At 38.3% G+C, this 27,673-nt stretch overlaps 1 protein-coding gene across 1 annotated transcript in view; it reads right to left on the bottom strand.

The window, feature by feature from the left end:
* Positions 1-27,673, bottom strand: part of GPC5 (glypican 5) — a 649,065-nt gene that overhangs the window by 406,228 nt on the left and 215,164 nt on the right. The window lies entirely within an intron of this gene.

Here is a 27,673-nt window from a genome sequence, read left to right as displayed (position 1 = left end):
CACGTCCCCTTCTTTCTTCTATCATTTTCTGCCTGAACACTTACACCCATCCTTAATGCAAACGGCATCCTCAGTACAAGTTTCCCCGACCCCATCAGGCTGCTGGTTGTGTATTCTACGATTTTATACCACTACACGGGTCACTTTGTTCATATTGTACTATTTTCTAGTGATGTGCCAAAGTTTCTCTATGACCCACTCGATCCACAGTTTGTGAGGTCAAGAACCATAATTTATTCATCATGTAGTTCTCCTTCTAAACACCAGGCCTGAAACGTAATAGGTACATCATCATTGTTTACTGAACAAAAGATAAAAAGTGACCATGGCGGCCCTTTTTCCAATACATCCAAACACTCTAAACTCTTAGTTCCTATCAATGCACATTCACATGTCAATATCGTAGGGCAGAATCATGGAGAATTGTGAATTCAATCTGTCAAAGACAGATATTATGGCTTCTTTGTTAAATCATTGTACTTACCGCAAATTTAATTACATTTAACTTGTTTAAAGAGACATCTTGTATTTTATTCCATTATGGTCTCCCTGTTGGAAGAGGTAATCAACGGGGTTGCTGGTTGACCCTTGAGCTGGACCCAGGCTACTACTGGAAGCTCCTTACCCTCCTCTGTCCTTGGAATGGGCATTCCACTTGCCTTCCCCATGCTAGAGGCTGCCCCAAGAACACAGTCTTGAAAGAGGCCATCTGGACTGTATACATGACTGAACCCAGTTAAGGCCTCTCTATAAACTTTGAGGATTCTGGTGGGTGGGTATGGAGATCAACTTGTCTTTTAGCTGCACAAGACAAGCCTCATAAGCAAGTTCCCTTCCTCCTTAGACCTGCCACCAACCGACCTGGAATGGCTGCTTCTTTCTTCAATCTTTCCTTGTCCTCCCTATTAAAGGGGGGCAGTTTGCAAACCAATACTCCCATATGCCTAATAGTTGCTTTTTTCTGCCTAGAATTTTTTTAATGTAATGAAAATAGTTCTGGGGGGAAAAAAGGTGATAGTGAAGGATGCTGGGATTCACCACTCAGACGTCCAGAGCTCTTGGGTTAGTAAAAATGCTGTTATGGCCTTCATCATTGCAAAGGGAAAGGTTCCCCAGACTGGTCTCGAGGGAAAAAAAAAGGTGGAATGAAGATTAGAAAATTTTCTACATAAAGAGGGGATAGGAGTTTTGGGTGGCCTGTGCCTGCTCCAGTTTGAAGGAGTATGTAGAAGAGAAGTGGCTCTGGCAAAATCTCAGGAAGTTGAAAGGGTTATCAAAGGACCTGGTAAGAAACTTCCAAGAACAGGGATGATTTTTAAATGACAAGACATAGAAGCTTCTGCCCTGGGCTACTATTTACCACACCCTCCCCACACTTCCAGTAAAGCTCCATCATAGGTAGCGATGGTGGGTTAATGATGTGCTGTGAGATTTGGAGGAGAAATCTCCACGTCTCTGCTCCAGTGGTGTGGGAGTGAAGAAGGGGCAGCATCTTCACAGGCAAGTGGCGAGATGCCGGGAGGACCCGGCACCTGGAGCCAGAAGGGGAAACATGAAAGCACGCTTTCAGGGAAAACCTGACAATAGTGGCATGGATCCTGAGTTTATTATAGGAAATTGTATAGGAATTTGATACATTTTACTTGGATAGTGAAAGAAAGCCGTTAGCCCAGAAGACTGAAGAATGAGTAATTTCAAACATACCTACTGGTGTCGTTGTGTAGAACCTATAGTCTACATCGCACAGCCATTACCTTGTTTCCAACTCTGGCTTCGCTACCTACCACGCAGACTTTGGTATTTAACTTTTATGTGTCCCTGTTTCCCTCCTCATGAAATAGCAATAGGGACAGTGCCTACTTCACAGAGTCAACGTTAGGACATCAGTGAATCTTTTTCAAGGACCTTCAACAGGACCCATCAGATAGCACACTAGTTTTTCTGCATAAATGAAAGAAGAAATACAAAGAGAATGAAACTCTCATCTGCTACTAGATTTTCTTCCCTGTCTCACGTACATAAATCACATTTACACTTGCATAATAAAGTGATCACAGACTAATGAAGTTATTCTCTAGAGATTTACATATAAAATCTGTGGAATAAAATGTTATGATTGTATTACTTAATATGAAGTGCTTTTATTTCTTCATAAAATAGTCCTAATACTCATCTCATGGTTGGAAGGAAGAAAAATGTAAAAAATTGCCTCATAAACTCTGGTACCGGAAAGAGTCAAAATTGGTCTCTTCGGGACGTGGAAAGGGAGATGCAGGAGGGTAGAACCGTCCCTTGGCACAGAGGCTGCTCCCCACTGGGAACTGTGCACACGCGAGGCAACCCCCTGTGCAGGAGCACCTCTCCAACTGCACCATTAACCGCCGCTCGTTCCTCAGTCTCCCCACCCCATCCCCCAGCTATGAGCTTCGTGGGAGCCAGGAATGACCCCATCCCAGCAAGTCCCATGGTGCTGGCACATAGGAGGTGCTCCACTGCGTCTCCTTTCCCGTGAATACCAGTTAACTTATCCAATGGGAAGTACAAGGACAGATTGAGTATATCCTACTAAGCAAAGAACCACAAGGGGAGAAATGATTTTAGAGAACTTTTGATATTTTCTGTTCCCCCCTCCCCCACAAAAACATGATCAAGATAACAAAGGAAAGAAAATAAGAATACGATTTAGCCTCCTTAGACTTACTTCAGTTTAGTACATTATTGTTTTTTATTGCTTATGGGAAGCTAATCATTTAATTGATTAGAGTGTCTAAAAATCTAAATCCTTCTTGATTCCCTCCCTCTGTCTCTGGTAGACAAACACAACTTCACTTTTACGTTACTTTCCTTTTTGGTACATCCCAGGTCTTCCTTCTCATCTGTCTTCTCTCCCCAATTCCTTGGAGCGTCACCTCTTCCAAAAGACCCCCTGAGTTACATCCTTCGCCTCTGTGCTACTTTGATACTTCCTAGCACTTGATGTTAGCATTCCTCATTTTATTTATCCCTCCCTCTTCTTCTCCCGTACCTCCAACCCCCAATCATGAGCACTTAGAAAGCAAGTACTGAGTGTTACTCATCTGAAACATCCAATAGTTCGACCCAAGAATATCCTTAGGAAAAAGATTTGTTAACAATTAAACCTGGTAAAGATTTTGTTGTTGTTGTTATTGTTATTTAAGGTTTTATTTATGTGAGATAGAGCAAGAGAGAGCACAAGTGGGGGGAGGGGAGGGCAGAGGGAGAGAGAGGGAGAGGGCAGAGGGAGAAGCAGGCTCCCCACTGAGCAGGGAGCTCAACACAGGGATCCATCTCAGGACCCTGGGGTATTGACTTGAGGCGAAGGCAGAAGGCAGATGCTTAAATGACTGAGTCACCCAGGCACCCCGTCATTGTTGTTCTTTAAGGAAAAAGTAGGGGCACCTGGGTGGCTCAGTTGGTTAAGCGACTGCCTTCGGCTCAGGTCATGATCCTGGAGTCCTGGGATCGAGCCCCGCATCAGGCTCCCTGCTCTGGCTGGCAGCCTGCTTCTCCCTCTCCCACTCCCCCTGCTTGTGTTCCCTCTCACGCTGTCTCTCTCTATCAATTAAGTAAATAAAATCTTAAAAAAAAAAAAAAAGAAAATGTAATCATTTATTTTGCCATCTACCCTACAGTTTTTTCAAGAAGCTGGCTTATCACTTATTATTATTTTATCACTTGTTCAAATGAGCACATATATTTTTGGCAATTTCTTTGTAGGGAAAAACTGGGGCATATTTTAGAGGATTACTGACTCTTACATACTATAGGACCATTTTCTATTGATGACCATCATAGGGTACTACAAATCATATAGAAGTACAAAAGAAAGGAAGTTTTCCAATGTAAATGAAATTATGGCATATTATTTTCTACAACTTGAAAACGGAAGTTATTCATATGTATGCGAACACACAATTAAAACTGCCAGCAAAATATAAACCAAGAGTAAATATCCAGGAAGTTCCATCATTTGCCTTACTGATTTATTGCAATGTTTCAATTGAATGTTGAAAACTTTCAACTCCCATGATCAGTTTGTTAAGACTGACAATACTAAAATATCTAGGTCAAATGGACAAAAAAAAATTCCGGAGTTTAATTCTTCCAGTTGGTTCTGCTTTTGCAAGTAACTTCAATTACCTGAAACCACACATGATGTTGAGATCTGCTTTTCATACAGTTAAAGTTCAGTGATATTTATAATGGTTAGGTCACAAAGTTAAAAGTACAATGTCTACTATAACTAATTTAAAATGTCATTCTCTGGCTTGTGCTGTAAGCAAAGAAATATTAGTCTGGGACACCTGTCTGGTAGATGAGTGGATTTTATTTTGTTGTTTCTAAGTCATTGCAAGAATGGGAAAGACAACAATGCAAATAAATGCTATTACAAGCATGAGGCTAGGGCTTCTTTTGATGCATTTCAGGCTTTTTTATTTTATCACGAGAATATCAACACCATTTCTGTCTTTACTAAAGTAACATATAATAATTGAGTACCTACTATGAGCAGGTGCTAAATCCTCTTAGATCAAGAGGTCTATTAAATTAATTAATTTTTAAAAATCTACACATATCTAAGTGGCTAAAGTTAAAAACATGTGGCCTTATCGAGTGTTATCAATATTAAACAAATGAAATGCTCACATACTGCATGTGGGAATGTTAAATGCTACAACTGCTTTAGAAGAAAGGTTGGTAGTTTCTTAAAAATTAAGCATACACCTACTATATGACCTAGTCATTCCATTCCTGGTATTTACCCAAGTCAAATTAAAACATATGTATGTCCATAAAAATACATGTACATGAGTGTTCATAGTAACATTATTTTTAATTATCCAAAATTGGAATTCAAACGTCCTATATGTCCAACTCCTGTAATGTGAATCGATAAAAAATTTTGACTTATCTGTAAGCTGGAATACTACTCAGCAATTAAAATACATTGATACACATAATAATATGGGTAAACCTTAAAATAATTATACAAAATGAAGAAGCCAGGCAAAAAAATAAAAAAGATTATATACTGTATGACTCGACTTATAATACTTACAGCAAATAAAAGTAGATCAAGTGTTGCCTGAGGACAGGGACTATGAGAGGCAAAGTCTGAAAGCAAGAGATTACAAAGGGATATAAGGAAACTTTTAAGGGCAAAGCATGTATTCATCACCTTGATTGTGGTGGTCTTATTGGTGTACAGATACATCACATTTTACCAAATTGTGCTTTTCAAATATGTGCAGTTAATCATATGTCAACTAGACCTCAATACACTATTAAAATAAAATTAACTTAAAAAAAGAAACGCCATGGAGAGATATAATAAAAGATTAAAAAGGAATAAACACAAAAATCATAAAGGAGTAATGACAACTCTTCTGTCCAGTGGGATTTCTTGTGTAGGCTTGGCAGGAGAGGTGCCTTCACAACCCCAAGCACACAGATCCAGAGGAAGCTACTCTCCCCATCTTTTCATGAAAATGGGTGAGTTCTTCTACTTCCTCTGACCTGTTTGCTTTTCATATATCTTTCTTTTAAGTACCAGGCTAGAATGTACAACATAAACAACTATAGTTATTTGATCAATTTGGTTAGAGTAGAAGTTAAGAACAGATCATCAGTCACAAAGTAATATTTACTCACTTGATTTACCAAAACTCTTTTACAAAATCTTATAAACTTTTTGTTGTTGTTGTTGGTGCTTGGGGAGGTGGACTATATAGACTCCCTTTGGTTCAAATACACTGCATCTCTAAGCACAGGACTATCCAAGTCTTAAGATAATTTCCATCACCTATCATAACAACATATTACTTAAGTCGACTATGAACATGTAGATATGAAACTAGGAAACATGAAAAATAAGCAAATTTAAAAAAAAAATCCATAGGCTTATGTTCAATTTAATTAGGGTTAACTTGTGCTCAATGCACTAATTATGCCTACATATCAAAAGCAAAGCTCATTAAGATGCCTAAATTAAATCTAACTCTCCTTTGTGATCACCTCTTGGGATTTGCTTAATTGTTTACCAAGGCCAAATTTAAGTAAGTAATACCAAATGATACCAAACACTAGCCATCTCACACAGTGCCTCCGTGTGTGCTTTGGCTAGAGGAGAGGACTGGAGTTGGTTTGTAATCCTATCAGTTTTATCACAGAAGGAAATACTTTGGCAATTTCATGTCAAGCTGGTTCATTTTTCAGAACTGTCTGCAGTCTGGGAAAGATAATCATGGTAAAGCTCTGCTCTCGGGGGCTGAAGAATAGTCTCAGAAATTATGTCGTATTCCACAGTTGAACACACACCCTCAAGTGAGCGTCACCTCGGACACCAACAAAAACTGAGGTTCTGAGCATTCAAACTTAGTGACTGAAGCTCCTCAGAGGAGAAAACACCAGGACTGACAGTAGGCAGCTGGGGTCCTGCAGCCACCTTCTCTTCTAGTTGAAAATCACTGATTTTTTTTTTTTATTAGGATATATTGTGCTCTTTTTTCAGTAAGATGTTGTTTTGCTTTAATCTTGGAAAATGACCTGATTCTTCTCTCTTACTCTTGACTATCCTACACTAACTTTAGCATTGTCTTTCACCTGCTTTGTACCATTTTGTCAATTTTTAAAATCTTTTGTGTTAGGGCCACCGGCCCTGTCTGTGCATGCATCTCCTCAATCTTTGCCACAGGCTCAACCCTGAACTTGCACCTCATTCCAATCCACAAAGGACACTAAGAGATTAATAATCACCAAACACTGCTATGCACACTCACTCTCTGAAGCATAGGATGTTTCTCTATTGTCAAAGAGCAAATCAAAGTGATTTCCTGGCACTGAAAGCTTTGTATCTCAGGTCGCCACTGTACCCGCTGTCAAAGAGCCAACAGGTGATTCTACATCCATCGATGGATCTCCCTTCACAGTCCTTACAAACATTAACACATAACCCAGTTCTTGCAGGAAACCGATTCTAGTACAACTCCTCTGCAGTCATCCTTTCTTTACCCTGGATTCATTCAGTGCCTAATAAAACCACGGGCATATGTGATGAGCTTAATACAAGTTACTGACAAAATGGAATACAGATTTTTAAAAGATGTATTAATCATCAAGTTCCACATGAGACTCTCACTTTCAAAGCCATACACAAGCAGACACATCTCTTCCTCTCAGGCTCAGGGTCACAGTGGATGGTTGATCCTTCCGTGACAATGTCTGGCCTTGAAAGGAAACTTTAGTCTAATTTTGATGGAAATGTCACTTCTACAGACACTTAATACACAATCCAGAGATGATGAATAACCCCCTTCTTTGACCTACCTTCCCCCTAGAAAAAAAATCACTTTCGTTTCAGTTTTGATGAACCTCTATCCTTGTTTTATTCTGCCATTTCACTGGCAGAACAAACATCTCACTAAAGTACTACTAATTCCTTCTCTAGCTCTTCCTGTAGCGTGTACAATGAGGTTTTTTTCTTAGACCACCAGTGGAATATATGTTAATTAACAAGCAGAGCTGTTAAAATCTTTATTCTGGGAAGTTCCTCATTTAAATTAGCGTCTGTTCACTGTCCTCCCACTGCATCTTAAACATTCATTCACAACTCTATCAGAGAATGCTTTCTCTAATTTGTCTAGGAATTGAAATCACGGTCTGACTCACTTAACATTATTCCCTGCAATCGCTGTCACCGTTTGGATGGTATCACGGTCCTGTGAACAAATCACATCAAGTCTGGCTGTTGCTGGCAGTGTGGCTGCAATGGACTTTTTTTTATACCACTGAAACAAGATGCTGAGTGACTGCTGGGGGCCACAGATACACAAGTCAGCTCCCCCACCCCCTGCCAATTCACACACATTCTAATGACCATACCGGACCACACATCACAATATCTCTTGGTGCATATTCCAAGCACAATTGCCAAGTTTCCTTGTATGCATTTGTAATTACTATGCAGGACTGTGCAATACTTTTTTTTTTTAATTTAGGCACTATCATTTGAAAGTACTCCTCTGTTAGGCCTTGTAAAGCCAATGGTGTATTAAGTAGTTAATCAATGTGTGCTCTTTACCCTGAAGCCTATTTTCCCTTTATAAAAATGGATTGGTTGAATTCTCCTTGTTAGAAAATGCCACCACAATTACTGCCTTCATTTACAAAGACAGAGGACAATGATTAAGTTATAGTTATTAAACATTTCCTATTTTAGTGCTTATCTACAAAGTTAGCTGGATGTCAAAGGTTTTTCCATAAATAAGTTTATGATTAACAAGACGCAACTGGACTTTTAAATTGTTATTATGATCAGGAATTTTTATTTTAGACAAGGGTAATTCATTCCCCTGACATTTCAGTCTTTTTTTATTTTTAGAAAGTGTATCAAAAGAGGTCGAAATAACAAGAAAATATTTGGATATATTCTAAGATTCTTCTAAAATGTGAATAACAAAAAAGTATCATTAAGTGACAAATAAATTTAAAAATAGTGTTAAATGTTTCCATAATTGTTACCTATGAATTTGAGAATTTGTAGTGAGAAGTAGGTGGCACAAAACAACTCATTTAACAGATAAGGAAACAGGCTCAGGGAAACGAAACAGCTTGCACAATTGCATTTGGCTCCTGCTCTGTGCTGCTGGCTGATACTGGAGCTTTGCAGGAAACAGGGAAAAGTACATCCTGATCCACACCGGAGCCGTAGTCTTGGAGAGCAAAGCCCCAGCTGAATGTAGCGTCCACTTGCCGCAGAGGGAGGTGCCTTCGCGGAGAGGGGCTCAGACTGCGCTTTTGTGCACAGCGCACTACATGCCCTCATGATGGCGGAGTCTGGATTCAGGCATGGCTTCACGTGGAAAAGAAAGCCGAACACAGGATCCAGAATGAGCTGACTTCACACGAGTCCCAGCTGATACCTAAATAGCAGATATTTCTATTCTCCACTCCAGTAAAAGGTAGAAGCCTTCACAGTTCACTTAATAAAGCCATCAAACAGGACTAACGAAGCCCGACACAAAGTGGTAGAAAAGAGAAAAGAGAACAAAGAAGAAAAGAAAAAGACCTCCCCTCCCACCCACGTCCCCATCCCACAGAGAAAGGTGAGGAGCTTAGACGAGGTGTGCGGGAATCTCCGAGTTCTTAAGGCTTTGCTGGAATACATTCTCCCACGGAACAGCTCCGGGCTACGCCAGGACAAATGCACCTCACAGGGCTCACTGCGCACGCGCTCCACTACCCGCACTCCCAGACGTGCCGTCCAACCCGAGCCGCCTGCGTGACCGGAGGAGCGGACCTAGCAGTGCACCGAGACACTGTGTTCCTTGGCCCATTCGTACACGTAAGCCTCCACAGAGGCAGACAGTATGAGGAATGAGGCTTTGGCTATGGATCCCAGGTGGACCTAGAGAATCACCCCACACCGCCCACCTACGCATCTGGCAGCTGGGACTTTCAGCCCAATCTCTGGTCCCTGGTCAATACCAAGCTGGTACCACTCATCTGGGATTGTCCTGTTTCACAAACCTACTATCTATCATTTTAGTTTAAATTGAGAGGAATCATTATTATGGTGGAAAATATGACACGGAATGAAAGAGCAGACAAATGTACTTATGTTCGTAACCAGTTACTTGTAGTTAATGTAATTATTTCATAACTAGAATTAGCATACTATAAAATACATAATACATTAAGAGCAAATATTTATTCAGGGGGGGCAAGGATGGTTAAGGGAAAATAAATTTAGTATCATAATCAATGATGTCAACAGCTTAAAAAGGCACATGACCACACCAACAGATGCACAGAAGGCATTTGATAAAATTCCATCATTGCAAGTTATTAAAACTCTGGATATATTAGGAATGGAAGAGCTCTACTTAAAAATGATAGACTGGTCCTCTAAAACAAACAGCAAACGTAGAATGGTGAAATGCTAAAGCCATTTCTTTTAAGTCAGGAACAAAACAATAATGCATATCATCACCATTTACATCCAAAATTGTTTTGAATAGTCAACCGAATTGGAAAAGAAATATTATGTGCTTTTATACTTAAAAAAAAAAAAAAAAAACCCAAGAGGTTCAGGCCAAAAAACTGAGATAGGCTGGAAATGTGCTAGAGATATGTTAAAGAAGGAAACCCCAAGCATGCCTGGAACACAGCACTATTTATTTAGATAAAGAAAATGGAGAATATACATTTTTCCTCCGTGCCTCCATAGATAAAATGCTAGAATATTTAGAATAAAGTTAGCGATATGGGCAAAAAAAAATGTTTAACTATACCTATTAAATGATATAAAACAGAATACGAATAAATGGAAAAATATACCATGGGGATATTTAATACCATAACATCAATTATTCTAAAACTAATACATAAATTCTATGCAACTTCAATTAAAATTATGTTTTTTAATTGAATGTCTAATAGTCGTCCCCCAAAAGATAAAAAAGACACTGAAAGGGGCTAACCTTACTAAATATTAAAATACTATACAAAATACAAAGCACATGGTATTAGCATAAGATGAGATCAAAAAACAGGAAAATAATGGAGGGCCCAGAAAATAGGTTCTGACATTTATGGAATACAATAATAATACAATAAATGATAAATCTGGCAGGAGGCTATTTCAAAAGTAATAATTATGTAATTGGCTACACATCTATAAGAAGGTTGGATGTGTGCCCCACATCAAAATAATTTTTATTGGTATTAAAGATTTAATAATATAAAAACAATAAAACAGATTTTAGGAGAAAATTTAAGACACCACATATTCAACTAGAAATTGGGACTTTGTAGTCGAGATGGAAGATCCAAAAATGTCAAAGAAAAGAAATACATATTTGCTTATAAAGAGTGTTAACTGCTTTTGCCTAACAGAATATACCCCAACTTAGTTAAATGATCATCAGTAAACTGGGAAACATTCTCTGTAGAGTAGAAGATAGAAAATTGTTAATATTAAGGATATTCAGAGAACATTTTCCAACTGTTAACAATAAAGACAATATAGACAAAGGCTGTGAAAAGACAACTCACAGAAGGCTACATTTAAATATCCAAGGGAAAAAATCTGGGTTATGGCAATACAAATGAAAATGATGAGGAAGTATCACTTTACATCCACTAGATTGACAAAAATTAAAGAATTATGATCTGCTGCTGTATTTTCAAAGAAATTGTACTCTTTTCTGCTGCTGGTGAAAACAGAACCCCCTCATCCTTTTTGAAAATCAAACTAAAAACAACCATCTAAAGCAAAACAAATAAACAAACAAAAACCCAATACTTTTGAACAAGAAATAACAGTCCTGGGAACACACTTCCTACAAATAGGTTCACCAATCCATAAAAATACAATACATGTATAAGATCATTTTTTGTGGAATAAAAATATGGGTAATAAAATGAACTGAGGAATTAAAGAATGGTGGTTTTGCTCCACCACTCTAGACCAGGGGCTTATAATGTCCTGTCTGGATTTACTTCATATAAATTCCTTTTTTTTTTATTTGTTTATTTTCTAGTATGGTCCAATTTATGCAGAGTTGTAAACCTCAAGCACTTCTTCAACCTTGTCACAAGCTCAAGAACAATGTTTCTTACCACATCAGATATAAAACCTGTACTTGATTTTCAAGTTCCTTTAGCCTCCTGTCCTGTTCCCTAACAGGCATCATTAATATTACATCAGTCTCTTCACTGTCCCGAGTAATTTTCACATCCGGGAATTGGCAACTGCTAGTCCTCCAACAGAGAAGGATTCCGAACCTCCTCGTCACCTACCCGGCCCCCACATTCTAAAGAAGTTTCTCAATTACACTCGTGACTTTTCTATTTTCTGGCTTTCAATTACTTGTCTCTAATAAATGCCAGTGCTTGTGTACAAATCACCTCGGGCTATTGCTACATAAGTGTACGATTCAGTGGGTCTGGGGTAAGGTCTGAAATTCTGCTTGTCTGACACGTTCCCAAGTTGATGTCAATGCTGGCAGCCTAAGCACCACGTGAGTAGTGAAGATCTACGGCAACTCATTCGTAGTTAATCATGCCCTCTACGCTTAAGCCTGTGTCTATTAAAAAAAAAAAAAAAACTACTACGTGTGACTTTACTCCAGATATGTTAAGTACTTTCAGCATAAAATCTTTTTTTAAAATTTCCTAGCTAAATTAGTAGAAATACTATCCACAATTAAAGATATTTTAAAAATTGTGTCCCACAGTTTATAAATACTGGAGTTCTAGGCCTAATATTTGATCTAGAACTCATACTATTTCCATTTTTTCCAACATCTTCTCCGGAGAGGTAATGGTATCACCCTTTCTCTACCCTTAAGGTTTCTTACAGTGCAATGCACATATCACTGCAAAAATATTTAGGGGATATGTGGAAATTGCCTTCAGAAACTTAAAGGCCCTTATACAGAAGATGGGTTCAAAGAATTTTCTAGATCTGGAAAGACAACATGGAAACAGAAGGCCTATCTTTATTTTTTTTAATTTTTTGTTATGTTAATCACCATACATTACACCCAGCCCTCCCTTCAGTACGTGCCCTCTTTAATACCCAACACCAGGCTAACCTATCCCCCCACCCCCCTCCCCTCTAGAACCCTCAGTTTGTTTCTCAGAGTCCATAGTCTCTCATGGCTCGTCTCTGCCTCCCATTTTCCCCCCTTCATTCTTCCCCTCCCACTATCCAGAAGGCCTATCTTTAATAAAAGCTTTCAGAAAATGGAGTGGGTTTCCTTGAAAAGTAACAGGTGCCCTATGAGAGGAGTCATTTAAACAACTGATCTAGACGGTGAAGCATCTAGAGGATGAAATGACCTCTAAAATTCCTTCCAACTTGAAGACCCATTGACAAGGGTAACTTTAATGCTTCTCCAACACCGTAAGAATTAACTCAATGGTGGTCAAATGTTGGGTGATATGAGGGTGACACACGGGTGGTGAGTGAACACATGAGCTGAACTGTCTTTTTCTCGGCATCTGTCCACTTCCATGGCTCATTTTTCTTAGTATTGGTAGTTCACCCTTCCCACTTACTCATACAGAAAACTGCAGGTGAATCCAGCACAGAGAAACTTGCACATTCCACAAACAGGCTTGAACTAATGCCACTTAGCAATATTTCTAACCTTCAAGGACTGTAACTTCTATGCAATATTCATAATGTGATGACTTTAAAGAAATACGAAGTAAAAAATGATCTAATTGGAGAACTGTGAGACACAGATAAGTTGAAATGAAGAAAAATACCGAGAAGCCTTGAAAGCATTTTCTGACACGAAGCAACTTAATTCATCCCAAATGTTATGCTAAAGCAAGTTATATGATTCTGCCAGATGTTTCTCTTTAGAAGAATTTTATTATACCAGAGAGAGCAATTTCTTTTAATGAGACTATTTTTGAATAATATTTGTTCTTGAAACCACTGCTTTCTTTGTTTCATACCTAATGAGAATAATTTCCTTTGATTCATAGGCATTTTTATACTTCTGCTGGTTCAATCAAAATACCAATTAACTACATGCATAATATGAGAATGAAGAGAGGACCTTAAAGCTCAGTTTCAGAAAATGTGCATCAATTGCAGAAAGCACGTGATTGGTGTCTTCAAGGATCCACAGGTGAAGGGTGATAAGCAAAGCCTGTGGTTAATGGACTGGTTTAGTATCATCTCTGGAGAGCTGGGTAATGCAAAGTTGGAAGAGTGAAAAAACGACAAACACCAAAGAGGTATGTCTCAGTCACCATAAAATCGAAGCAAAATGCAGATACCAGTCTCAATGTAGAACATGGAATGTGAGGTCCTGATTTTTGTAAAAACTTACATGAAATGTTTAGTGATGCCAATCATGTAAATATAAAATAAGTGAATCTGTTTAGAGAGAAGGTATAAATTAGAAAAACATCATCACTTAGAACTTGGAAAAAGAAAACTGGACAATAATTCTACTTCTGAGAGTGGCAAGTAAACCAATTAGAACTCAAAACAGAAAAATAAAGCATTTTAAAATAGGTAGTCATGGAGGTGACATGTGTAGCATGAAACACAAGGGAAAATCCACCACTAAGGGATAAATGCTTTCACAGTACTGTTGCAGATGTGAGAACACTTAGCCATGGGTTCTAGGAAAACTAAACAAGTTGAAAAATGAGGCAATTATTAACTCCAGATAAAATAAAAAGTTGTATAAGAAAGAAAATACAATTATGATACAATACTAGGGTTAATGCTAAATAATTTTTAGAGTCACAATAAATAAATATATGGATTTAACAAAAGACTAATAAACAGAACAACCTAGGGAGAGACACTTTACGGACAAGGTCAATGGCATGATTTTATAGGAAGCTTCTGAGGAATTTCCCTCTGGCTGAAACAGGAGATGAGCAATCAGCATGTGACTACAGGCATCTGATCTTTCCTAGTATGATTAACCTGGCTGAGGTGTGCTACAATGTCTTAAAATGTCATCAAATTTATAAAAGCCATAGTCATACTATATTGCAGACGGAGCACTGTTTTGTTTTTGTTTTTAAGATTTTTATTTATTTGACAGAGAGAGACACAGCAAGACAAAGAACACAAGCAGGGGGAGTGGGAGAGGAAGAAGCAGGCTTCCCGCTGAGTCGGGAGCCAGATGCGGGGCTCCATCCCACTGTCCTGGGATCATGACCTGAGCCGAAGGCAGACGCTTAAAGACTGAGCCACCCAGGTGCCCCCAGAACACTGTTTTATAAGGTGTGATATTAGTGCATTAAGTCACCTCTCATCAAAAAACATGAGATTCTTTACAAAAAATAAAAATATATTCCTCATCAAATTGTACAATCAATTCCTGGTTCATAGTAAGTATACACAAATCTACCTGGAATCAGTAATGGTTAACACTGTTTTTGCAGCAGCAAGATCCTAGTGTCAACAAGTTTAATAATTTTATATTATATAAAAAAAATAAAATCAGGTTCAAAATCAGGAGAAAAAATGCTAAAAATAGGAGCATAATATACACATATATTTGTAGAGAAAAAATATAGGTATATTCATAATGTAGATGAACATATATATATTGGTACATGCATGGAATGAGATAACAAAGTCAACTAATGCTTGGCCTGGAAGCCTTCCATCTGCAGATAAAAACCAAATCAATGAGAAATGAACCTGGCAGAATTTTAGGAATCTTAGTTCCCCAAAATGTGGGTCTTTAAAATCATCTGTTGTCCTAAACCAAACATTCAGTATAACAAGCTGAGCTACACTAGGGAGAATAAGTCATAAGTTTTCAATTGTTTACCTACAAATTCAGGCCTCTGACACCTGGAAGATCCTGACTGGGAGCTATGCCCTCCACGACATCTTGGACATGGTGCATCATACAACAGTAGCCCCATCTTGCAGGTGAGCCCTGTCTAATTCTAGTTTGCTCTCACAGTCTGGTTTACCCATCTTTCTCTTTGTGTTGCTGAAGTTCCAGCATGCTTACAGCCATAGCCAAGCTGCACTGAGGAGGGGGGACATTTAAAGACTGGAACTAGCTAGGGTAATGACATTGCAAACGGTATGCTTTGGAATGAGACAGAGACCTGGCAAGAGCAATGAAGCAGGAAAATGGCACAGCAATGGTGGGATGGTGATATGGTAAAATAATGAACATAGTGAGATGCTAGGTCATAACACATAACACAGAACCAGATGAAAATCCCCCAGATGACTACAGTAGGCATGGAAGAAAATAAGGCTAAAAGTTAAAAAAAAGAAAAAAAAAAAATAGAACCAGGCAAAGACTTGATAATCCAACTCTCTGCAGGGTTTGCAAGAGAACTATTACTTCAATACACACATTTTTAAATTCTTTTCATATCCTTAATTTTGCTGCCAGCTGCAACCCTCAATTGTTGCCACTGTGATAGTTCTCCTGTATCAAAATTATTCAAGATTTACACATTATCATTTTCTTCAATTCTCTTTTCCATTTCTCTGTACAACTCACTTCTGTCAGGCTTTGGCCTCCTCTACTCTACCAAAGTTGACTCCTGTAGATGTGACGGGTGACCGCCATCTGGTTGCCAAATCCACCGGTGAATTTCAGTCCCCATCACAAGTGTTATGGCGCAGCATTTGACAGTTGTGTCTTCCCCGCTCCTGGATACATTTTCTTTCCTTGATTTCCAGTACGTTGTACTTCCTTGGTTTTTCCTACTGCCTCCCTGGCCGTTCCTTCTTGGGCTCCTTTGCTGCTTCTCTCTTCCATCCCTCCTTCTAATTTTAGAAGGCCCAGGCCCCTGTCCTCCTCTCTAGCTACTCTCACTTTTTGGTGATGTCATCCAGTCTCCTGGCTTGAAATGCTGTATGTGAGCTAATGACTCCCAACTGCATATCTCTAGTCTAGACATCTTTCCTGAATTCCAGACATGTCTAGACTGCGCTCAAAACAACAGCATGGTGAAATTTCTAAAACATAAGACTGTGTTGTTAATTTATTGCTGACCAATCTCAGCTCCCCACTTCAAAGAAAAAGCAAGGTTCATAAAAAGTCCCACAAGGACTTGTATGATTGGACTCCTCATTACTTTCCTTACTTCCTCCTTCCTTAGTCTCCCCATCTCTCATTCTACACGATACACTGGCAGCCTTACCATTCTTTAAACACATCAAGTGCATTCTTCATGAGAGCCTTTCCCCTAGCTATTTCCGCTTACCAGAAATTCTCTCCCCCAAGGGTCCTCATGGCCAACTCCCTCTTTCAAAGCTGCACAAATGAGGTTTTCTCCAGAAGCTCTATTTAAAATAATAACTCACCCTGCAGTCTATAGCCCTCTATATGTGCTCTTTTTTTCCCCATAATATGTACCACAGAAAGTATTGTAGAAATGACTGACTTATCAGGGCACAGCAATAAGCAAAAATGTCAGAAAGTGATTGTGGGAGCTCCATGACAAAGGGCTGGAGAGTTCCCTAATCCTAACTGGAGGGTTTCTGAACTCAGGTTCCACAGGCCCAGTGGATTCCTCTCCTAGAATGAGTGCCTGAGGCTCCTGGGTGGTGCAGTTGGTTAGACTCTGACTCTTGGAATCTGCTGGGGTTGTGATCTTGGGGTCATGATGTCAAACCCTGTGTCAGGCTCCATGCTCAGTGTGGAGTCTACTTGGGGTTCTCTCCCCTTCCCCCTCTGTCCCTTTCCCTTTTTTACCCTCTGTCACATCTTCCCACAACTCTGCCGGCCTTTGAGTCTCTCCCACACTTAAGTAACGGTGACAGACTCTCTTGCCGTAGCCAGTTCTGAATAAATAACCTTTGCTTGTTCTCACGGGGCGGTCTGCATCTATTGCCACAGTCACAACATGGCCACTGGCTTTCCAGAGAGGCACTGATGTGAGAGACAACAAGGGAGAGTACCTAAGATCAAAGCCACAGTCTTTTTATAACCAAATCACTAAAGTGACAGCCCATCTTCTCTGCCATCTTCTTTCCATTAGAATTGAGTCAGTAAGTCCAGCCTACACTCAAGTAGAGGGCGTCACACAAGGGTATGAATCCTGGAGGCAGGGATCCCTGGCGGCCATATTAGAGGCTGCCTACACACAGTCTCACCTAACTCTGACAGACATTTCTTAGCTGCTGGCTGCAAGTTTATTTTGGATCTTAAGTACAAATTTCTCCTGAGATTCTTTGAACCAGACTACTCTTAGACTTGTTCTATATTCATACATATTTTAACATAACACTATTTAAAGAATGGTACATGTTAGAAGGAGCATAACTGAATGAATATTCTTGAAAATATGCAAAGGCACATTTGGGTCTTTGGTTTGGTGATATCTAAGCAGAGCTCTGTTGCGTGACCGTAAACCAACCATCTGCCTGACACTAGTATTCCCAGGCTGCCACTGCCTCAGCTATTTGAGAACTAACATGCTAGATGCAAGAGCTTAATTTATTATTCATTGGCATCCAGAGTGTTAAAAATATTGAATCTGACTGCCAATGGCACGGGTTATCCCTTCACAATTGTCCCAAAGTCCTCTCCAAGCTCCCTATCGGCTTGTATCTGTCATTTCACTCATGCCTTTTTTTTAACCTCCTGATTTTTATTTACATTTGTATTTTTTTCAGTCACTGTGCTAATGCCACAGCTTCAGAAACCCATATGTATAAAATATTGGCAACTAAAAGCTTATTGTTTAATTTTTGTGGTGGACTGAATCACTCATTCAGTCTTATTCATTCATTTACTTTCATTCAACAGATGCTGTAGAGTATACAGTGGTGAGTTACAAGTACAGCTTGTGGCATAAAATCAAATAAACACGTCACAAAACAACCACCACCACAACTGCTATACCTGGTATTGAGGAAAAATGCACAATGACATGCTAATGTTCATGAGAAAAGTATACTGGAAAACCAGAGAAGAAATTGTTCTTCAGTTACTGTCATGGCTGAGCCCTACAGACCAGAGTGGAAGGGGGAATGGCAGCTGTGAAGCCTCAAGATAGGAAGCAGCTTTGTGCATTAGGGGAACTAAGAGAATGCCAGCGGCTGGCACATAATATACAAGAGGAGCCCATAGAGCAAGATGAGTCTAGACAATCATCAGGCCAAGGACAGACCCCACAGAGCTTAGGTTGCTTAGCTCATAATGACAGAGATACTTAAGAGTATTTACATTAGTCAGAAACAGTAATTAAACATGGGAGCTCATTAAACATTATTCAGATACAATAATTAAACATAGTCAGATACTATAATTAAACATAAGCTGAGTATAGCAATTCAAATAGTATTACACCAGAAAGGTCAATTTAGGTGGATAATTGGCTCAAAATTTTCAGCTATAAGAATCAATTATCTGAATTAGTTGGCCTTATTAACTAAATCTTAGAAACCAAAAGATCGTGAAAAGAATAGATTGAGCTTCCTCCCCACCGCCCCAAAAAATGTTCCTAAAATATAAAACAAAGCAATTTGAAAGCAAGAAATGTGCTATAGATAAGATCATCACACCAATATTATGTTTCTATTTACTATTAAAATTCAGCTGAAATTGATCAATATTGCATAATCTGTATGATGGCCACCCTTTAGGAAGAATTTAAGTAAAGTGTGAGGTGGTACAACCTTGTTTTAAGTGATGACTGAACCAAGCTTTGCTTTCAAATCTGATCTTTTCCCACCTCTTTGAGCTTGCTTTCTCTGGTCCAGCCCATCATCAACTTAAATGTATAGTGACCATTTAAACTTTTTTTTTAAGATTTTAGATTTTATTTATTTATTTTAGAGAGAGGGGGGAGGGGGAGGGAGGAGGAGCAGAGGAAGAGGGACAAGCAGACTCCATGCTGAGCACAGAGCCCTATGTGGGGCGTGATTCCACGACCCTGGGATCCTGACCCGAGCCAAAATCAAGAGTCAGATATTTGAACCACCCAGGTGCCCCGACCATTTAAACTTCTAAAATATTCTATAACGCGAGAAAGTTCTTGAAGACAATATGCATCCTATGTTGTTTCTTAGGACATGAAAACATAGTGCATTTCTGAATTCCATAAAATAGCTAAATAATTTATGAAAATATCTAGAGAAGTCATAGCCCACATTATTATTCATTTTTATACAGACTGTATAAATATGTATGTAGATAATGTTCAAAAGTGATCATCATGTCTGCATATACGCATAACTGAATCTCTCTATACTGTTTATACATAATCTGTGCCCTGTGATTTGTGGCTGCAACCAATTTTTCAAGTTTATCCCATCACCCACCACCTTGATTTTTGATAAGCCATGTAACTTAAGCAGAATGATCACCATATTTGAAGGCACTTGAATTCAAAATGTCCAAACCTGAGTCTAACATCGCCTTTCTCTACCAAAGTGCCTAAGCCCTGCTTCTATCTCACCAATGTCAGGTTTCTCAAGCTCAGTGATAGGAGTGGGATCTGCTTTGTTGTTAGGACTGTCGTGTGCATGGTAGGATACTGAGCAGCAACCTTGGCCTCTACCCAACAGAAGCCAACAGAATTCCCACCCCACTCCACGTTGTGACAATCAAAAATATCTCCAGACAACAATGCAAAATATCTCCAGGCATTGCCAAATGTCTCCTGGGAGGTAAAATTCCCCCCACCCCAGGTGGAAACTACTGGGGTCTTTTTCATAGCACCAGCATCCACCCAGTTTCCCAAAAAGTTTTGAATATCATCATCCTGAACTCCCCCCACCCATCCTGCACTCTTCTCCTCTCTCCATGTAGAGAAGATGATCCTTCATCCTAGCTACGCTCCTAGTGCAAGCCTTTATTGTCCCTTATCAATTATATCAGCCAGCTAGCTTGTCTCCCTACTTCTGATCTCACCTCTTTAATTTACCTTCTTTCTCCTGCCGTGTGATCTTTCAAAAATACAAATCTAAAACTAACACAGCTTTGCTTAAAATATTCAGTGGTTTGCCAACATCCATGGTAAAGAGTATAGGAGTATTATATATATAGGATACTATATATATATTAGTACGTATATAATATATGTAATATATGCATACACATATTTATTTGGTATCTACATACATATGCATACATGTAATGTGTTTGTATACACATGCACACACATATGTACACAATATGTGTATGTACATCCATACAAATTCATTTATGCTTCACTCTAACTTTGTGAGGCATCTGATGCTTTTCTCCCCATTCTCTAGTGGAGAAACCCAAATGCAGAGATGAAGCCACTTTCCTGCATCTCGCATTCTGTAAGCAGTAGAGCCTGGATTTTTTTTTTATTATTATTATGTTAGTCACCATATAGTACATCATTAGTTTTTGATGTAGTGTTCTATGATTCATTGTTTGTGTATAACACCCAGTGTAGAGCCTGGATTTGTTCTCAGGTCTCCACTACCAAACTTGAGTTCTTTCTTGCTAAACTGTGTTTGCCAGCCCTCCTTATTTAGATTTGTATTGCCAGTGCCTAGCACTCTTCCTAGAATATTACAGGTACTCAATAACATTTGTTGAATGAATAAGCACACTAAATAGGTATGGCAGGAAAGACACAGACTGGAATTTCTGGAGATTATCCAAAAATTAGTACTTACAAAGAACGGAGAGTTTCAACTGGCTTTGGACCATGGACAGATCAGTCATGGGTGGGAGAGTCATGGATGTTTTAGCAGAGGTTTTGAGATTTCATCAAGGTCTTTACCAAACAACTGACATGATTTTATAATACGGTGTTTCTCTACCATATATATGTTGTTATTAAATATTTTTCTAAGACCTCACATTTATCTGTCTTTATAATAATGTCTTTGAATAAAATCTCATTCCTATCCAACACATAGTTCTCCTAGGATATTTTATGACAGTTAAGTGAAAATTAGGTTATGGTCTATAATATGAAAATTAGGCTATGGTCTTTATTATAGACCATAGCCTAATTAGCAAATCTATACTCAGTAATCTTTGTTTCCATCCCATGATTTATTATATCCTTCAATAATATTTTTTGGTGAATTGTTGCTTGCCATTTAACGTTAGGTGATACTCATGCATGATGCAAATAAGGCTATTCCAAAAAATCACATGAACATCTACAGACAGCATAATAGGACATTTAAATTCAGCCATCAATTTAAGTGTCCTAATTACCGCACATTGCCCCTATTACTGCTATTTCTGGAAAAAGAATACAAAAGACCGTACTGCCTTTCAAATTGGTTAGTAAATGTAGTGAGAAGAAACAAAGCACAGTGAATTTTGAAGGGGCAGAATAATACATGGAGGCTGACTCTATGGAATATATTTCTCACCTGACGTAATGATCTCGAAAAGGATTTTCAGGCATGCAGAGATGCCCTCGGCTATGATTTGTATTTTTTAGGGGAAATAGTAAATAACATGCTGCTGTGCTGTGCAGTTAAGAGACTTCATAATTTTTTTCACCTCAAAATAGAGATTCCTCTGGGAGTTGAATGCCAGACAATATCTTCTCCTGATAAAATAGCAGTTTTCTCAATCAGGCAATTAACTCCATATATTTTTAAATTTTTACCTTTAGCTGACAGGCATTTTAAAAAGGTTTTTCTCTAAAGTCAAACATACTGGAATATTTATTTATTGCTGCTCTGGGCCTCATCTGTAATGATATTCTCATCAATATTTTGTGTTCTATTTAGTGATAAAGAAGAAAACCAATAAATATTTTGTACTCTACTTGGCCAAGTTCACACTGATAAATCTGCCTAGTACAAAATATTTATTGTTTTTCAAAACTTTAAATGTCCTTCGGGATCTGTACCTTTTATTATATAGCTGTCCAACTCATTTTTGTTATAAAATGATACATTAAATTGAAAATCCCTTTCAAATGTATATTAATGTCATTATACATACAGTTTCACTAATCATGACTCCTATATGGTTCCACATATTTCTAGAAGGCTCTATATTGAGGGGTCAAAATTGTTTATAAATTTTAGAATGTGCTTATGTATGTTATCTAAGAATTGGTTGAGGAAATATCAGTTACTATATAAGCTATCTTGTTTTAAATTCTCAGAATTTTTTTTCAGGTTAATTTTATGGAGATTGTAAAATGAAAAAAAGAATGACTACAGCCTTCAATATCATGCAGTCTGAAATTATCCAACTCTCATATCACACTCTCGTTTGCACCTGATACATGGAGAAGGCCATTCATTCAGTCTGTCAGCTTCTGAATAAGTACATATTAAGTACCCTGAAGCAAACAAAATTCAACAAGACATATTTAGTGCCATTAACTGGATTTCAGCTCCATAATAGGGGAGAAATCTGTAAAGAAATCTTTGCAATAGTGTGTACCAGATGCAATGACAGACCTAGAAGCAATGCTTTGAGATCATTATAAAAGAAGCAGGTGATTCTCTCTGTATAAGTATTTATGAGGAGAAGCAATGCCAAAACACAAGCTGAGCTGCAACTCAGTCCGAGCCTTAATATTGGGGTAAAAGCATACAGTAAGCAACAAAGACTAGAGAAAACAGAAATCAACCTGAAACTGTGAAGAGCCCGGAAATTGTGCAAAGTTCAATATGTGAAATAGAATTTTCACCAATATTTTGTTTCCATATTTCATGATATAAATATTAGAAAAGTAGAAACAAATGAGGAAAAATATTAAAATACTCATAGTTTAATTAAACAGAAACACATTGTTGATCTAAAGTATATCCTTCCTGACATACATATTTTAATAGTTCATATTGTATAAATATATGCTGCCCAGTGATTGAGTTTCATGGGTGATATAAATATCTTTCTACAATAATAAGCAATTTACAAAGTAATCTTAATAGCTAAGTATTATTCCACTATACAGAACACTATATGTTCTTCAAGGTAGAATTTCTGGGCCAAAGTGCATGGAAATTCTAAAAATTATAGACATATATCATGTTGCCCTACAGAAAGGTGATGGTAATTTTCATGGTATATGCCAGGAATCCCCCAACATTCAGCTTAAAAGGTGAATCTTTCCAACTCAAAATCTTAGGGCACCTCTAAAATCTCATTAATGTCTTCTTAAGACGTATCAGCAAGAGATGCACTAAACACGCAAAGAGAGCCCTGGTTAAGATAAGGGCGTGAGGATGAGTGGGAGGGAGGAGTAAGATAAGGGACACAGGACAACTTCTGGGTATGGGTATTGTTTGAATGGACATGTTCACCATCTACATATAGATGATGCTTTCACCTGTTTATCCATATGTCAAAACATATCAAATCATACATTTAAAATATGTGCAGTTTATTGTATATTTCAATGATATCCTTAAAGCTCTTTAAAAAGTAACATCTGACACAAGATGTAATTTAATTAGTTGTGAACAATCTATGATGTCTTAACTTAGGAAACTGATGAGAATTTTAATAAAAATAATGGGACAAGGAGGGAAAAGGGGAAAGAAGAAAACTGTTTTCAACCCCGCCCTGGACAAGAATCTCTGATTAACATGAACAGTACTGTGTAGGCACACCCTTTGAGCTGAGCAGCAGGTGAGCACAGACTGATGCGCATACGAGTTACAGAAGTGCTTCCCTGCTGAATGGCACAGGAATAACCCCCATATGCTCAGTAACAGATACTGGAGGCCAGACCTCTTACATCAGAATCCCTGGTGTAGGAGTAAGGAATCTGTCGTCTTTTTCACGCCCGAGTTCTCAAACACAACTCTGAGAACCAATGTCAAGAATCATGCAAACCACTTTAATTCATTGTCCAACAAGCAAACTTCTCCACAACTCCATCTCCTGAGAAGCCAACTTCATACCTGTCACCAGAAGAGTGTGCCAAATAAAAACACATGTTTAGAATTCCATAATTAACATAATACATTTATTTTATAAATCAGTTTCTTTTAAATCTGACACCCAACTGATTGATTCCGGGGAAACTAATGAAGTTGTGTGCTTAAACATGCAAATTAAAAAATCAAATCTTAGGCAGTGAAACACCCAAATGTAATCACCTTCTGAGACTCCTGTTGGCACCATCTGAATTACAATAGTATCTACACGGACAAATTTTTTAAGTTGATAGTTTAAAAATATATGAATGGTTTCATAAGTTGAAGTGCCCAGACTATAGGTAGTTAAACTCAGGGTATTAGTGGAGATATCAGAGACACAGCAGGGAAAGGTAATGCTGATAAACCAAAGTGAATTTCAGGATTCTATAATATGACCAAAAAAGCTACTAGATATGTTTTCATTCAGAATGTGAGAAGACTATATGCATTTAATTTAATGAGAAAAGAGGGTGTCCATAATTTGAGAACCTGAATCACTCTGACCATTTCTGCAGAGGTTTGAAAGCCACGTGTATTCTTTTGGGTATTTATATTTACCTGGTGGTATGCTAAAATTCATAACTGTTGGATAAAATTCTTTTATAACCTTTATATATTAAGGCAGTCAGCAAACTAATAATGCACTCTCATAAAACTCTTGCCAATGTAAATCACTACTGAGAACTCAGCCTGACATTTGAATTACTTGAATTTATATCAATGACTTACTGAATATTCAGCAATGTTAGAAATACACTCAATATTAATAATGACTTTGAAGAGAAAGTCTTGGCTAAAAACTGCTGGATAGTTTTTGAAATGAAAACTTAAACGAGGGGCACCTGGGTGGCTCAGTCTGTTGAATGTCTGACTGTTGATTTCGGCTCAGGTCATGATCTCAGGGTCATGGGATCCAGCCCCACATCAGGCTCCATGCTCCGCGGGGAGTCCGCCTGAGATTCTCTCCCTCTCTCTCCATCTGCCTCTTTCCACTGCCCTCTCTCTCTGACATAAATAAATCTTAAAAAAGAAAGAAAATTTAAATGAAAGATTTTTTTCAACTTTATCATGAAATTTTATAATTTCACTGAAATTAAGAATATTTGTCCCAACGTAGAGAAAATGATTTCGGCTTTCTATGTTAAAAAGCTTATGAGATTTTGTGCAACCAGCATTCATAGTTCTTTTCCTATTTGCTTTCTCTGGAGTCTAATATGGAGTAGTCAGACATAACTAGGACCAAATATCTGCTTTCACATTCAGGTTAAGAAAAAATGTCTTAATTGAGTGCATGTTGAAAAACAAGTACCTTCATTATATTTGACAGGCTCCAGGCAGTTTTATTTTTCTTTCAAAGTTTTGTTATCTTGTCTTGCATTGTTTTGTTTGCTTAATTTTGCTTTGTTTTCCTACATAAAAAACAAATGAAAATAGATGGTAAAGCAAGTTTAATGGAAAGATGTTTGTGGTATATAGTCAAGAGAAAAGAGTACGTTTTAAAAAGGTATATTTTGTGAAAAAAAAAAGTCCATTTCCAAATTACGTACCACCTGTGTACTTAACATTCTTAAAAGGATAGGACTGTAAAGACAGGCAACAGACTGGTGGGTGGGGACTGGAACTCAGGTCCTCAGGTCGGGGGATGGGTGAGCTACAAGGGGTAGCAAAGGGAGTTCCTTCTGGGTGATGGAACAGTTCTCTACCTGTTCCTCTACCTGACTGCTGTGGTGGTTATGCAAACCTAAACATGTGATCAAACTGCATAGAACCACACACACACACACACACACACACACACACACACACACACACACGGGTATACGTGAAAACTTAAAAAACTGAATATGGTCTATAGCCCAGTTAACAGTATTATTCCAAAATCAATTTTCTGGGTTTGCTATTGCACTACAGTATGTGGGGTGTCACCTTTGGAAGAAGTTGGGCATAGGACTTAAGGGACCCTACGTACTATTTTTGCAACCTCTCATGAGTTTATAATTATTTCAAAATAAAGAGGGTTTTTTTTTTTTTATAAAGCTATGTATGCATTTTATAAAGATGGCTATAGTAATCAATAGCAGTAAAATTAAGTTTTTGGTGACTTGTTACTGCCTGGAAAAACTCCACCAAATATACATGATACATTTGGGATAATTCTGAAAAAAGAAAAAAAATCCATGTGGAATACACTAAAATTCATTTGAGAGAGCACACGGCCAGGGTGGGGCAGATAAGGGAGTTCCGGCAGCCTTACTTAAAGATGCCACAACTCAGGTAAACAGGTCTGTGGAGCTGCTGATAAGCACAGATGTGCTCTGCATGACATGATGCGGACAGAACAACTCACCATGGTTCCAAGTATAAGTCTTGATGACAATCACAGGGCAGTTTGCAGCATAATCCAGACTGAAAAACACTGAGGGTTGGTCAGCGTTAGGGTAGTTCATGATCTCCTAGTAATACTAAGAGGGGGCAACCGGTAGTATAATAATAGCAGCAGGTGGCTCGGCACTTCCTATGGACTGGACACTGTGGTTCAGGTGAGCTCACTGTACATTTGTGAGGACCTATGTGGAACCACATGGAGCCAGCTTCAGCTACGTAAGGTGCAGTGTCCAATGACAGACAGCAGAGAGACATCACTCAAGGACAGACAGAGATGTCACTCGCAGACCCAAGAGACCACTGCAGAGATACTGCAAGTCAAGTTCCAGGATGTTGGGAGTGATGTCTTCCTTTGGCTCTGTCTTCACAGTCCTTATACAGTGCCTGGCACAGACTAGCTTTCAGTAAATGTATGGAAAAATGAATGGTGATATATCTGAGCGTGTGTGTGTGTGTGTGTGAGAGCAAGTGCATGTATTTGTTTTACAGTAAAAAATCTGGAAGGTACAGTACAAAGTTAACAGTGTACTCACTGGATGCTAGAATTATAGAGAATTAACTTATGTTTTCTGTTACCTTGTCTGTATTTTCTATTTTTCATAATAAACATACTATACTTTTAAAATAAAATAATAAAAGTGACCTGAACCTTAAGAGGCCTTCTCAATCACTACCTATATCCAGAAAAACCAATTATATGTATCAAGTAATAGAGCTAACTTTCTCATTGTTTAATATATAACAGAATGGCTATTTCACATTTTACTTTTTCTTTTTTTTTTTAATGGTACTTAACCAGGGGCGCCTGGGTGGCTCAGTCAGTTAAATGGCTGTCTTCGGCTACGGTCATGATCCCAGTGTCCTGGGATCGAGCTCCGCATCGGGCTCCTTGCTCAGAGGAGAACC

Source organism: Eumetopias jubatus, unplaced genomic scaffold (assembly GCF_037043125.1).
Source record: "Eumetopias jubatus isolate StellerSeaLion01/CBP00866 unplaced genomic scaffold, mEumJub1_p1.0 scaffold_3, whole genome shotgun sequence".
In the NCBI taxonomy this organism is placed as follows: domain Eukaryota; kingdom Metazoa; phylum Chordata; class Mammalia; order Carnivora; family Otariidae; genus Eumetopias; species Eumetopias jubatus.
Note: the sequence above shows the minus strand (reverse complement) of the source record. Positions and strands in the feature narration are given on the sequence as shown.